General features: G+C 38.9%; 1 long non-coding RNA gene across 1 annotated transcript; it reads left to right on the top strand.

Annotated features, from left to right (window-relative positions):
* Positions 1-1,188: 1,188 nt before the first annotated feature.
* On the top strand, positions 1,189-5,440 carry LOC138734332 (uncharacterized). The gene is made up of 2 exons (XR_011339554.1): positions 1,189-1,887; positions 5,270-5,440. It is a non-coding gene; the product is annotated as an uncharacterized lncRNA (long non-coding RNA).
* The last annotated feature ends 8,537 nt before the right edge of the window (positions 5,441-13,977 follow it).

Below are 13,977 nucleotides of genomic sequence, written 5' to 3'. Positions count from 1 at the left end.
TTGTAGGAGCAAAAATAGGAAGGGAGAAAAGCAAAACTCACCAAGCTTTCCCCCTTTGTGGCCTACTAAATGCTTGTGCTTACAGATAGTCTTGTTAATTTACAGAAATGTTTTTATCATGAACTGACCAGAAGGTTTATTACAATGGAATGAAGTGCTCGAGTCCAGCCTGTGTAAGGAGCATTTGTCTTAATAATTTGGTATAAAAATATTAAAGAAAGCATAATCCATGTTACCTAGGGAACTATTAAAATTATTGTACACACTTAAAATGTTGACATGCTTTAGTACAAGAAAAGGATACTTGGCAGGGTTGGGAACTCTTCAAGTAAAGTAGCATGTCCATTCTAGGCTGGGGGCAGATGAACTCCTGCTCCCAACAGCAGAAAAGTTACTGTTCTTGCTAACAATATGTTGGGGGATTTTTTTGGTGGAGCTTTTTGATACATTTCTTTTTTTTCCCTGAAACAGACTAAGAAGGACTTGTAAACCCATCTGCCCCAAAACTGTGGCAAAGGATAACCTCTAGAGGTAACAAATGGCTTGAGGATTGATAAAAGTACTTGAAAGAATCTTGCTTTGAAATCAGCTCTTACTCTCTTAAATATGAAACTTGCTTTTTTCACATCAGAAGTTTCCAGATGACTAAAAGTTATATCAGAAAATAACCCAGACTTTTCTGTTTTGTTTAGAAATAAACATCTGCATAATCCTTAGTTCCTCTAATCAGACACACAATTGTCAAGTTCCTCGTTGTGTCCCATCAAGGTATTATGCACAGTTGACAAAGTAGTATAGAGCTTCACTGTAAATAAACAGTCAGCTTGGCAATGGACAAATGTTTTATAAACACTTCGTAGTTTATTAATACAACTGATGCCAATGCGTGAAAAGTAATGTTTAACAAGAAAATCCTGCATTCAGCTTTCAGCAAATGTTTCTCCTGAAGTATGGTAGACACCTTGGCATAACGTAGCAGCACATAATGGTTTGTGGGTTTTAAAAAGGTGCAGGCCATATTGTGCTGCCTCAAAAATACAAGGATTTCATCATCCTGAAGAGAAATGTCACAAATTAGGCAATCCTGCGATGCTGATGTCTGTCATACTTTAGCAGCACGTAAATATTGGTGTTAAGACTGTAAATATCTCCAGTATTAACTGTGCTGCTGAAGTAAGGCTAGCCACTTCTGCATGTGAGTCATGGAAAACAACATTTCATGTGTTTCCTGATGCCTTGTTGTTGTTATAATTTATGGGTTGGTTATTTATGACCATTTCCTTGGGTCTTGTTTGTATTTTCGTCTATTGGAGAACAATTTTAGGGCTTCATAATATCAGATAGTAAATATAGAATAGACTTGTATGTAACTTGGAATGCTTCAGTTTACATGAAAGCTGATTCTATTAGAGGAGCCATCTCAAGCTGCACCTGTCTAACTATCCTTTGGTAAGTGTATTTGGTTCTTTATATAATATAAAATTACAAAAAAATGGTGTTACTTTTAGTGTCTTTATTTCTTTATTAAAACTTGTAAAACTGCACGTTCATTTTTACAACATTTTCTTAATGAATAGAACCAGGAAACGTTCTGTCATGTTTTTAGCAAAGTGTGCACATAAAGCAAAATGTGTCTTGTAAAACATTTAGCAAAACTTTTTAAACACTTAATTTCTGAAATCACTATGTCTATAGACAGGTATCAATTTTATGCTTTGAAGTTTAAACTGTATCTGACTCTGAATTCACTAATTTTTTTTTCTCATCTTCTACAAAGATGTTTTTCTTACAGGAGGATCTTTCACTGAGATGATTGAAATCACTGCAGTGAGAATGAAAATTCCTTGGGCTCCTTTCCTTTTAAAAGCTGCATGCAAGAACTGTTTGGTGAGTCAAATGTAGACTAATGGTTATGTAAATGTCACTAATTTTAGATACAGTCAAGATCTGAAAGTGTTTCCTTTTAAGATTTTTTTCTTCACTATCATGACTCAGTATCACTTGCTAATCTCATTTTATTAGCCCTGTTATTTTACCGTTAAAATACATGTGCCTTCTTCAAATAAGTGCTCACAGCTTCAAGTTTATACATCATATAGATGTTTTAAAAGGATAAGGAAGCTTATGTGCACTGAGGATTTGTTTTGAGTTCATGCTTTGCAGGCCTGCTGCTGGTGTAGTTGCACAGGTACAAACATGACATAGATGAATATGAACGTAAGTTGTTATAATTCATAAATCTGCATAATTTTACCATATAGAATTTCGGCCTGGTGTATGTGCTAGTAAAAATTACAGTTCTCCTGTCTGTCGCTGCTGTAGATTTGAACTGGTGAGGTTATTGATGGCTAAAATTTCCAATTTAGTTCAGACTTGAGTGGTTCTCAGTAGTAAAGCTCTCCAGTATTAGCCTACAGCCTTTTGTAAAGGGAACACTTCTGTGTGTACATTTACCTACTACACGTCGCTTGAGATGTGTGGCAAAGTGAGGTTGACTACTTGGAAAAAGATATACTATCTGACTCAAAGTTTGATAGCTTTCTCACTGAGGCTTCTTTAAGTAGTACTGTCTTGTATTTGCTTATCTGTTACTGCTTAATACTAAAGACATGCGCATACATTTCAGCCATTTGAAAACTTAGAAATGCTTGACCAGACTGTGTGCGTTATAAAAGAAAAAGATGTTATTCTTCCACTATTCCCCTCCTTTTAAAGGTCACTGCGTTTTGCTAGCAGACTGCAGGCTGTGGTGTTTACAGGTGGCTATCCATCCTGTTACTCTTGCGGATCTCTTTATATCTAGGCTTGTTCTTCGGGACTTCTCTGAGTAGCTGTGAATCTAAAGTGCCAGTAAGAAAGATTTGAGAGCATGTAACAAGTCAGTCAGTTTGCATGACTTTGACAAAGTCCAGCGGCCAAACCATTTCTTTCTGCCTACCTCATTGTGGCAGTGACGGTTTTCGTGTGAATGGTGGAACAGGCTGTTTCCTCCTGGTTCACCTTGTAGCTGGTACAAGGCGGGATATGGCAGGGAATGAGAGAAGCCTTGTTTGGCAGCCCTAGCAGCTTATAACAGTTTGAAGTGATGAAAATACCGTTTGAGCACTTGCAGAACTTGAGCTCAAGTGAGGAACTAAAGTCCCTGTCTGGATTAAGAAAATTACTTCAAGTGCTTATGAGGGCTGACTCACAGTATTCAGGTCCTAAACAATTCAAAAGAATGTCTTATTTCTCGTGTGGTTCACAGTTGCCTTAAATAATATTAGCAATTGTATTTTCCAGAGTTTTACCTCCGGGGTGGGGAGGGGTGCCATAGCCCATGGCTGAATGGAATTCCCTCTGCACTGTGGCTCCAGGGTCCTAAGGATTGTGCCTAATGTAAGAAAGGATGGCTTTCTGTTTTCAGTTCAGATGCTTATTTTCTGCTACTCTTGGGAACTGTATGGGGAAAAGATGCTTAGTTCATATAGAAGGGAAAGAAAAAATAGGCCTGCTTGAAAATAAACTGTAGCTGTATAGGAGTGAAGACAATTAGTGAGGAACATGTCTAAAAATCTGGTGCTGATGGGAAAGACAGGTCTGATGAACTGGAAAATTGGAAAGATTGGGACTGCATAAGCAAAGATGGGGGGTGGGGGGTTGTCTTGAAATTTGAGGAAGGAGCAACTGGACAGAAAGGATCTGGCCTGAGGCAAAGAGAACATGAGTTGGGCTTGTGGAAAGGGGTTTGCACACCTCAGATCATTCCTAACATTCAGTAGAGTGCTCTACACTTGAGATTTGGAAGGGAATGCAGACTGTTAAGTAGCAGCTTTTGCTGTAATCTCTGAAATTGCTGTCAATTTCACCTCCCTCAGTGTGTTCCACATAGAAGAGGGCAACCTTATCAGTGCTCTCAGCTACTGTGGAGATTTTGGTCCTGAGAATGAATCACAAAATAATAAAGTAGTTGAGGTTGGAAGGGACCTCTGGAGATCACAGAATCTCCAGGTTAGAAAAGACCTCTTGGATCATCGAGTCCAACCATTCCTATCTGCCCCTAAACAATGTCCCTGAGCACCTCATCTGCCTGTCTTTTAAACACCTCCAGGGATGGTGACTCAACCACTTCCCTGGGCAGCCTGTTCCAGTGCCCAGTGAGGCTTTCTGTGAAAAATAATCTAGTCCAAGCAGGAGTAGCTTTTATAGGGCTGTGTCCAGTTGGGTTTTGGGCATCTTCAAGGATGGAGACTCTGCAACCTGTCCTGTCACTGGATGCAACTTGGAACACCCCAGCTATGTCATTTTTACTCTCCCTTACCCCATCAGAAGCACACTTTTCTTCTCCAGGCTGGAGTCCCAGCTCCCTCAGCCTTTCTTCATGCGAAAGGTGCTTTGGTTCTCTCATTGTCTTTGAGGCCCTTTATGAAGGTAAATAAAATGTTTCAACAAATATGAGAATTGAAACTCGGAGGGAAATGCTTCTTTTGGGGGTGGAAAAAAAAATCCCAAAACACAACCTAATAGCTTAACTGTAAAAACTATAAGAAGAACATAAATATCCCAAAATGAAAAACTGAGAAGTTAGATAACTCCTGCTTTAAGATTCTGCAATTCATTTGCCCCCTTGTGTTAGTGTGCTATGAAGTACACTTCATGATCATACAGAGTATTTAATCTGATGATTGGATTGGCATGAGCTCATGCTGAGCCAAGGAAGGTGTTTGTGGGCTGTGTAAAGAAGAAACTTGATGCTGCTATAGGTGCTGCAGAAATTGGTAGAAAATTCTGTAGGCAATGGAGCAAAAGACTGCAAGTAGTGGAAACTGCCTCTTTGTGGTTACGTCAAATGAGAATTCCTAGGAACTGGACATGATGTTTTTCTGCCTTTATTTTTATATGATGCTAAACAAATTACCAGGCCATTGTTTTTGTATTCCGCACTTCAGAGGTGTCTGACTTAAGAGGCGTTCGCTGTTCATATTTGCTGCTTAGCTTCTTAGGAGTTGGAATTTAAATACTATGTAATGTTATGTTGATTTGACAGCCTCCTATCTTCTTAAGCAGGATACCTCGGACTGTTGCGTACTACTATGGTTTCTACACCTCTGTGTCACATTTGAAATAGGGATAATAGGCACTTACCTTGAAGGGCTTTGGGGGTTTTGTTTGTTTAAAAAAATACCACTTTAGTATCTGTACTACAATAATGCATTTCCTTGTGGAATTTTCTGTGGCATTTATTAATCCTGATCTTGGAGGAAGAGGTGAGTATGGTGCATCTTTTAAGGACCAGATCTGCAATCAACTTTACTTCTTACAAGCTCAAGCTGAGAAACTGAGAGTTTCCATGTTGTTGATTCATGATCTATGTGTCCAGTCCTGTGAACTCCAAAATACTCTTGATTTGTGTGCTATCTTCTTGATGATTACATTTGCACATATAGCCATTACAATTAAATGCTTGTTTGTTCCATTTTTGGAATATGGTTTCATGAGTAACATCTTCTGTATTTTGCAAAACTTTAAATACCAAAGGTAACATTCATGTTTGAACTTCAGCATCTTTTACATTAAATTTACATATTAAGACCTGTGTTGCAGAAAGAATGAACCTAGTTAAATTGTAACACTTAATTTCTTATGGACAGTGGTAAACAGTGATCTTATAAATGTGAAGTGACTTGCATCTGTGTATTTAGGACTTCTACAAACCATTGTTCTTCAAAATTCAAAAGCAGTTTTCTTGGTACTGCATATGACACTTTTAAAGTGGTTCTGAACTTGATATTCTGATATAGAGATCTGAACATATTTTGGCTTTTCCCATAATCATGGAATCTTGTTAAGTATTCAGCAAGGTCTCTCCTAATCAATTGGCAATGCTAGCAGTAGTAATTTATATTGAAATGTTTGGACTCCCTTTATTTCTTCATTGCCACCTCTTGTCATAGAAATCACAAAAAATGATTGGCAGAAATATCTGAAGTGATTTTACCACAGTTTAGCTTGAGGCAAAGCAGCAATTCTTCATTTAAAATAAACAAGAAGCTTAAAATGTATTTGAAGGAAAAGTTTTATGTCTGGCATATATATGTAAGTCTGACTTTTAACATGGCAGTTGTGTATCAGAAGATGATGTTTAACTATAAGAAGAAATAAGAAAAAAATATGGAGAAAATGCAGTGGCACAAGTGACATTGTTCATCTTCTGTGAGAGGACTAAAAGGACACCAGTGAATTACTTTCTCATTCTAAATTAAACAGTTTATTTCTGTTTGAAGTTATTTAATGTCTCTCAGGTGGAACTTCTCAGTATTTTTTCCAAATTTGATTCGCTTATAATAACTCTATGTTAATAAATCTAATTAAATTTATCTAATATTGCTTCTGCCTCTTAATGTAAAATTTCAACCCTATGTTCAAAAGTTCTGAAATTAACAAATGAATTATAGCAGCGTTTATCCAGTTTGACTCCTAAGTATACAGTGCTGAGTAGCTAGAGGCTGGCTTACTTAGCATCTGTTGAGATACGGGGCTAATGTGTCCGTAATGTTTTCTTCTGCTACTTATAGCCATAGGAAACGATCGTGGATAGAAAGTTTCACATTTCCCTGTGTTTTTTTGCAGTGCAAGCATGTGGCTTTATTACCTATAAAGGAACCTTCTGTCAGCAGCTTTTACACTTTTAAGTGGTTTTAAAAGTAAAACATTTTGGAATCTCTCATAAAATACTGAGAAGAACCCTTAATTTGAACTCTATAAGGCATAAATTATAGAATGTAAAGTCTCAAATGTATATATTTTCAATGTTTTATTGAAATAAAGGCAGAAGAAAAGCTTACAGGATTATATGATTGGATGGGCTAGAATAGTCAACAGTAATGTATGACTGATTCTGCAGTCCTGTGATTCTCAAGACAGACAAGTTTGAGACTGATAAAGTTTTCCTGTAGCTTCAATATTAGCCTGGCTCAAATATTTCCATTTTGGTTTCACTGAAGGACTTTGGGTTTGTTTTTTTATAACCTCAGCCTGTTGAATGTGCTAGCACACACAGTGCCCTCTGCTCTTGAGAATGGCAGTCCAGTATTAACGTTCATTTCCATTGCTTAAACCAATGTAAGGAATATTCAGGGCCTTATTCTTCCTTTATCTTTACTCCTACAGACAGACTTCACCTGCCTGCTCTTTAAATCAGTGTCACAGGGGGCAACATCTTTGTCTACATCTTCCTTTCTACGGAAGTTTGGTATCTACATATGAAACTAACACAAAAATGTTCACATAGATACAGCTTCTTAGTACATGGGAACAGCTGTGATGCACCCTTCCTGTCATCAGAACAACAGGAAAGTCTCCCAGGTGTCCAATAGGCAGTATCTGTTACTTTCACACGCACACATATATATAAACATCTTATCCATCTATGTGTAATGAAACTTCAGGCACTAAAATAAGACATTTCCAGTAGCATTGGGCAAAGATAAAGATCTGTATTGTTTTGGAGGTACAAAATCTGTTAAATTACCTGTGCAACAACCAGTTGCAGGAAGCTGTGTGGCTGGTAAGTTGTACAGTCGGGAAAAGGATTTTTCTGCAGCTTCGATAATATCGTGTAGCCAGACAGCCCCCTGTTGGTTGTATTGTTGTGGAGCCTCGAGAAGTGAAGTGTCCTTGAATTCAGCAATGCATTGCACTCAACAAGCTTTTTTTTTTTCATTCCCATATGAAAAATATAAAAATTACCTCTGAGTCAAGTTTAATACTTGTGTATAATATAAATGTGAAAGCTTGATTAAATAGATTACCTGCACTCAGCTTCTTCATATCCTTACAGAAGCTTATTTTTAAAGAGCCACAGTAAAAATGTAGAACAGTGCTTTGCCTTGAGACCAAAAGTTAAGATTGTATTCTTTAATATCATATTTACAGCCTGGCTAATTCAAACTATTTAAATAAACTGAGGAGAATACAGGTAATAGATTTTAAAGCATAAGTTTACAAGTTAGTGAACTAGCCAGACATAGGCTCCAGCCTTATTTAATGACTGGGACACACTTTCAGGCACATCTATGAAAGCTGCTGCTATTTGACAAGGTACAGTTTTACCAAGAGGCTTGGGGGGGGTGGTTATTCATATTTGCTTTGTTTTAATCTCTTCTTTTGTATGTGGCTAAAGTTGCTACCAGTGCAGCTAGCTGCTTACTTCCAGTTTGTGTTCTCCCATGTGTTAAGAAAACCTTTGTTCTTCAAAAGGTGTCTAAAAATATTGGAAATTTGAAGGACACGTATTGGGTATTTTGACTTGTTTTTTAAAGCGTTTGACAAGGGAGCATAAAATCTGCATTGTAATGGTCATTGTATCCATGTGGTGATGAGAGGTGCTCTACATACTAATTTTCTAGAATTTGGTGATGTATTTATGCTTTAAAGGCACTATTTGTGAGAGAAATAGGTGACCCAAGGAAACTTTACAGGAGGTACTCTTATCTCAGGGGTATAGGATCTTCTGCTGTGAGGTGATCTCTTTCTGCATTGGGTACAGACTAGGTTATAAAACTGCATCCTTATTTGAAGAATTTGATTTGTGGCTAAAAATCCATAGCTATAACAGTAATAGAGAAACTGATGTGAGAACCAGCCTTCTACTACAGCACAGAACAGAAGACTGGCATTGTACTGAGAAACCCAAAGTGCTTAAGACCTCTTTTTTTTCTTTTTCCTCTTCCCCTTTGGTGCATTATAATATTGATTGTAATCAGATACCACAGTCTGCAAAAACAACAGAAGGTAAGGATACTGTGATTGAAGAGGAGGTAATGGCAACGGCAGAGACAGACCAAAGAGCTGCTTAAAAATTGTCACAACTTGCTAAAATCCATCAGAAGAGCATAAGAAACTGGCTGAAGTAATCTCCAAGTGAGGGAACTCTCCCAGGAAACAGAAAAGCTGAGTTTCAGAAGCCTGAGGGAATTCAAATTCACATCTGCTTTCAAAGAAGTGCCCTGTGGAAGTTGCCCACAGATGTTCCCCATCTTTCTTGTTAAATCAAGAATATGTTTCATAAAGAAGAGAAGTCACTAAATGGTTTTGTTCAAAGGTTGGTGGCAGATGAAAGAAAGCTGCAGGTAGGATTTCAAAGCAGAGTGGAATTTGCGTTTATTGGACTAACTGCAGTTCCTTGCAAGTTCCGTGTTCTTCTCCTAAGATGTTTCCTGAACTAGCAGTAAAACAAGCATACAATGAAGATAAATACCCATTAAAGCTCACTGAAGGTGTACTTTATATTTCCGGTAGATGAACACTGAGATAACTGAATATTTGCAAATGGGATTGTGGAGCTCTGTTATGCCAAAGCTCTGGTTTCTATGCTGACGAGAGCACTGGAGAAGGTGGCTTTAAACTGCTTTGTGCTCCTGCTTTCTCTATAGCTGCTGAAGAGAGAAAGCTGTGAGCAGCTAGCAGAGTAACAGCTTCATGGCTGTTCAACAAGCAGCAAGGGGATTGATTTGCCTCTTCCAGTCTATGCGCAAACTGGTTTCTAATTTTTTTTTTTAACAATCTGCCTCTCAAATCAACAAATAGCTTTGGTTGAAAAAGACCTTTAAGATCATCAAGTCCAACCATTGATCTAGCCTTGCTAAGTCCACCACTAGACCATGTCCCCAAGTATGACATCTGCTTGTCTTTTAAAAACACCTCCAGAGATGTTGACACAACCACCTCCCTGGACAGCCAGTTCCAGTGCTTGACAACCCTTTCAGTAAAGAAATCTAGCATTGATAGGGGCCTGTTCTGAGTTGAAGATTCAAATACCTTGCCCTGATCAGAAAAATTACAACTTTTTTCAGCCTCAGAGGAGTGGTTACTTACTTTGTTTCCAGATTGGAATTTAACTTGGACTTCCTTGTGATTCTTGGAGTCTCTGTAATTTTTATTCTGTTCAAGCAATTCTAGTAGCTTAGAATGCACAGATTGCTTGCGGCACTGTGGTCCCATTATTTTATGCTTATTCAGGCATTATATAGGTAGCCTGAGAAAGGCACTACCTTACACCATGAAAGTATCTTCAGTCACTTTCCTCTAAAACTGCCCTTTTTTCTGTTTAGCTGTGAGCAGTTATCCAGGCCAGTGGAAGTTTTTAGTGGTAATTGACAAGTTCTTAACTGTACTGCTAGTTTTTTACATTTAGTTCAGAGTTCTTGTAAAAATAGTACCTGGTCCCGGTGATTTAAAGTGTTTAAGGTTCTCAGGCTGCCAATGGGCTCTTTCTTTGAGATGTCTAGGCGAGGTGAAGCTACTCTGATTCCCCATAAAGCACATCCTTGGGATACGAATTTCTATGTCACCCTCTATATTAAAACCCAATAATTCATATTGAGCTTCTTTACCTTTGCCAGTTTCTTTCACCATCCTCTTGATATGACATAGACAAAACCAGAAAAACCTGGATTCAAATATCTTGGAAAGTATTTGGAATTCTTCTCCATATGTATTTGTGTTTGTAGGTAGGCACTGCATGCAGCCACTGTGCATCTGATACTCTTCTGTGGGAGAAGGTTCTTCAGTGGCACCTGTGAAAGCAATAACTGTGCAAAATCAGCATTAATCTTGCCATCCCCTCATTCTTCAGACTGCCGATGGCTATGAACGGAGATTTTCGTTAGCCAATGACATACCAGGTAGTTTTTCATTATTCACTTATTTACACTTACATTAATACTTAAATTGCTGATAAGATTTGGTTTAGGTTTAGACCTTGTAGCATTGCTATTATTTTTTGGTGAGAAGCTGCTCTACTGAATGAGCAAGTCCTCCCTTAGCTTAATGTGTTCCACAGCAGTGTAACTAAAGGCTATTTGCATAAGAGACATTTTACTTGTCTTGGTGAGCACCGCAGGAATCTCCTACAAAGGCTGAGCAAGCAAAACATCTTGCTTCACGATGTCGCAATTGATTATAGGTACCTGGCTTCTGGTTCTAGTTTGTCTGAGCAGAAACTGAGAAGGACCAGAACTGTTTTGCTGTTCCCATGCCTTGCCCTGGCCTGTCAGCAAGTGATCAGAGGGTGACAAAGAACTGAACATTTGCAAAACAGATCCTCATTTTCTCCTACATAAATTCTTCTGAAGTTAAGCATAGCTCAGACCTGGGAACAGTAGGCTGTCCAGTGATGCAGAGTTGGAATTACATTGAATATTTCACGGTACATGATCTGCAGTCCCAAGATCCCTCATCATCCATGATAGAGGAGAATTTAGTGATGATACCAAAATTAATTTTGACAAGGCTATATTGCCTTTGGATCCTTCAGCTGAAAGCAGACAGCAGTCCAGCACTCCACTCTCGCATCAGGCTCAGACTTCCTGCCTTATAAACTTCCATTGATATCGAGCCTTTGGTATGATTTAACCGTGCTCTACTCTGCTGGTACTGAGAATGTTTTCTAGAAGTTTCCATCAAGTTTAATAGAAAATGTTCCTGTGCGCAGTCAGAACCAGACAAGGACTGAAAGGTTCTTCTGTAAGCTTCTCTTCAGCTGGTCATCCTACACGAGGTAGAGAGGTCAAGTATGCTTCACACTAGGATAGTTTACAGAGACCTGAATGTCCTGCATCTTTTGGCATCTCTATATTCTCATAAGCATTTCTTGAATTACAAGGGTCCTCCAGGTGTCATGCAGGCCTTCCACTTAAGTATTCAAAGAAACCCTCTGTTGCTGTGTCATCAGTTGACATAATACAGTCATTCTTTCTCATCAATAGGCAGCTCCTGACTAATTACCTGCATCCAGTGAGTACAAAGCGTTTGCAGATCCGGTTGTCAGAGCAGTTTTATGAAATGCCAAATCACAGAATCATAGGTAGCATCTGGAAGGACATCTGGAGATCATACAATCCAACCCCCCTGCTAAAGCAGGCTCACCTGGAGCAGGTTGCACAGAAGCCCAGCCAGGCTGGTCTGGAATACCTCCAGAAAAGGAGATTCTACAACCTCTCTGGGCAGCCTGTTCCAGTGCTTCATTACCCTCACAGTAAAAAAGTTTTTCCTCATGTTTAGATTGAACTTCCTGTACTCCAGCTTGTACTCGTTGCCCCTTGTCTTGTTGCTGAACATCACTGAAGTGTTTGGCCCCATCTTCCTGACCCCCACCCTCTAAACCATTGCTAAATGCCATCAGAGTAGAACATTATCTCAGGACAGCCTTCTCGGGAAGGTAAGCTGTCTCAAATAGCAGCAAAAATTGACATTTAGAGTAAAATTATGTTTTCTCTCTGCTGCAGAAAGTGCTACATTCAAAAAATTGAGGTCACAGACTATGAAACCCTACAACCTAAATGGAGTATTGTTAATTAAGATTTGCAAATAATAATTTATAATAGTAAGAATTGCCACAGTTATCTAGGAGGGAATTTAGATAATAATGCAGTAGAGACTATGTATAGCAATAACAACTTTCCCGGGAATGGATATCTTTATAAAGACTTCTTGATGGGTTTTCTGACGTACCAGCAGCTATTTAATGCTTTGCAATCTGTTTGTGTACATGAGGTTGTACACACCATTCTTAAGACCCTGAGAGAGCGCGCACAGGCTTTCCAGCTGTACAGTCCTAGGTGCCCTCCAGCAAAGTAGCACAAGACTTGGAGAGAAAAAAAATTAACTTTCTCATGTGTAACAGTCCACCTGCTTCTTCCATCAACGTTTGATCTGGAACATTCAGGATGTTTTAAAGTTCTACCTTTTTCTCTCAGCCACTGAAGTGGTTTTATAACAGGTTAGTGCCTACCAGCTGTCACAGAGACAGTCTTGCATGTTCTATTTCAGTCACTCATTGACTCTGTTCTGTCCCAGGGCACTTTAATGCGAGCGTGTTAGATCATTAGTAACATCATTTCTTTTCCTATGGAAAAGAGCCCTCTTTATCTTTTTAAAAGGGAGGGGGGAAGGTGGTAGCGACTCGATTCCAGCACAGCATTCACTTTGGCTGTCCCAGTTCTCAAGAGATGTGAATGTATACATCTCACAGATCTGATATGGAGTAACCTTTTGAACTAGGATTTTTTCATTACTGTGTTAAAATGTCCTGCTCTGATTTATCAAAACAGTTATTTTCACATTATCTACTCAGCCTGATGGAGCTGTGTGCTCTTTGTAGCAGGAGTCATTGTCCTTAGGAGAAGATCTACGTGCTTGTCACTATTTGTTTCAGAAGAACAGAAATGCATGTCTTTGTATCCTGAACGTTTCAGATGTGAACTCCTCAGAACTGTCATTTGATCCTCCACTCATGGCCGTATCTTGGTGCTGGAAGTAGAGAAGTTGTCAGTATAGAACCCTCCACAGAATATAGATGATCAAAATGATAGCAGACTGATGTTCCTGTTAGCTTTATACAATCTCACGGATGTGCAGCTTTTCTGTTCAGTCTCAGAGCCGCCTCAGAAGTTCAGTGAGGGCGTGGGTCAGGCTTTCAATACTGAAGCACAACAGCCTGCCAGAGTGTAGATGATAGGGAAAGATGCAGCCAGTGGACACGCTGGTGTCCCCATTCCCATTAGTGTATTACCCAGCCAAGGTTCTGCAGAGAATCTCTGAAATGAAAGAGGAGTCTGGCAAAAAGATGATTTTTTGCCCATCCTTTTCCATATGAACCTACAGAGGTTTGGGGGGACTGCATATGAACAGCAGTGAGCTCTGGATTGTGCTATCATGCTTCAATTATCAAAGAAAACGCTTTTTGAATAACAGCAGGAAACATAAGATGGGAGAAGGATCTCAGTTACTTCAGAGGCTAAGCAGATAATTTTTTTCATTTATACTCTTGATATGGCCATATTAGTCATTAAGGCATTAACGTGTTGCAGGGATCTACAGTTTACTGAGCCATCTCTAGAAGACAATGTTTTCAACAATCATAGGTAGCAAAGGAAAATTATATGGCTTAAGGATTGATTTGCAGATGGAGAAAACACAATGTAAACTAGTCTGTTC

Source organism: Phaenicophaeus curvirostris, chromosome 1 (assembly GCF_032191515.1).
Source record: "Phaenicophaeus curvirostris isolate KB17595 chromosome 1, BPBGC_Pcur_1.0, whole genome shotgun sequence".
Lineage (NCBI taxonomy): Eukaryota > Metazoa > Chordata > Aves > Cuculiformes > Cuculidae > Phaenicophaeus > Phaenicophaeus curvirostris.
Note: the sequence above shows the minus strand (reverse complement) of the source record. Positions and strands in the feature narration are given on the sequence as shown.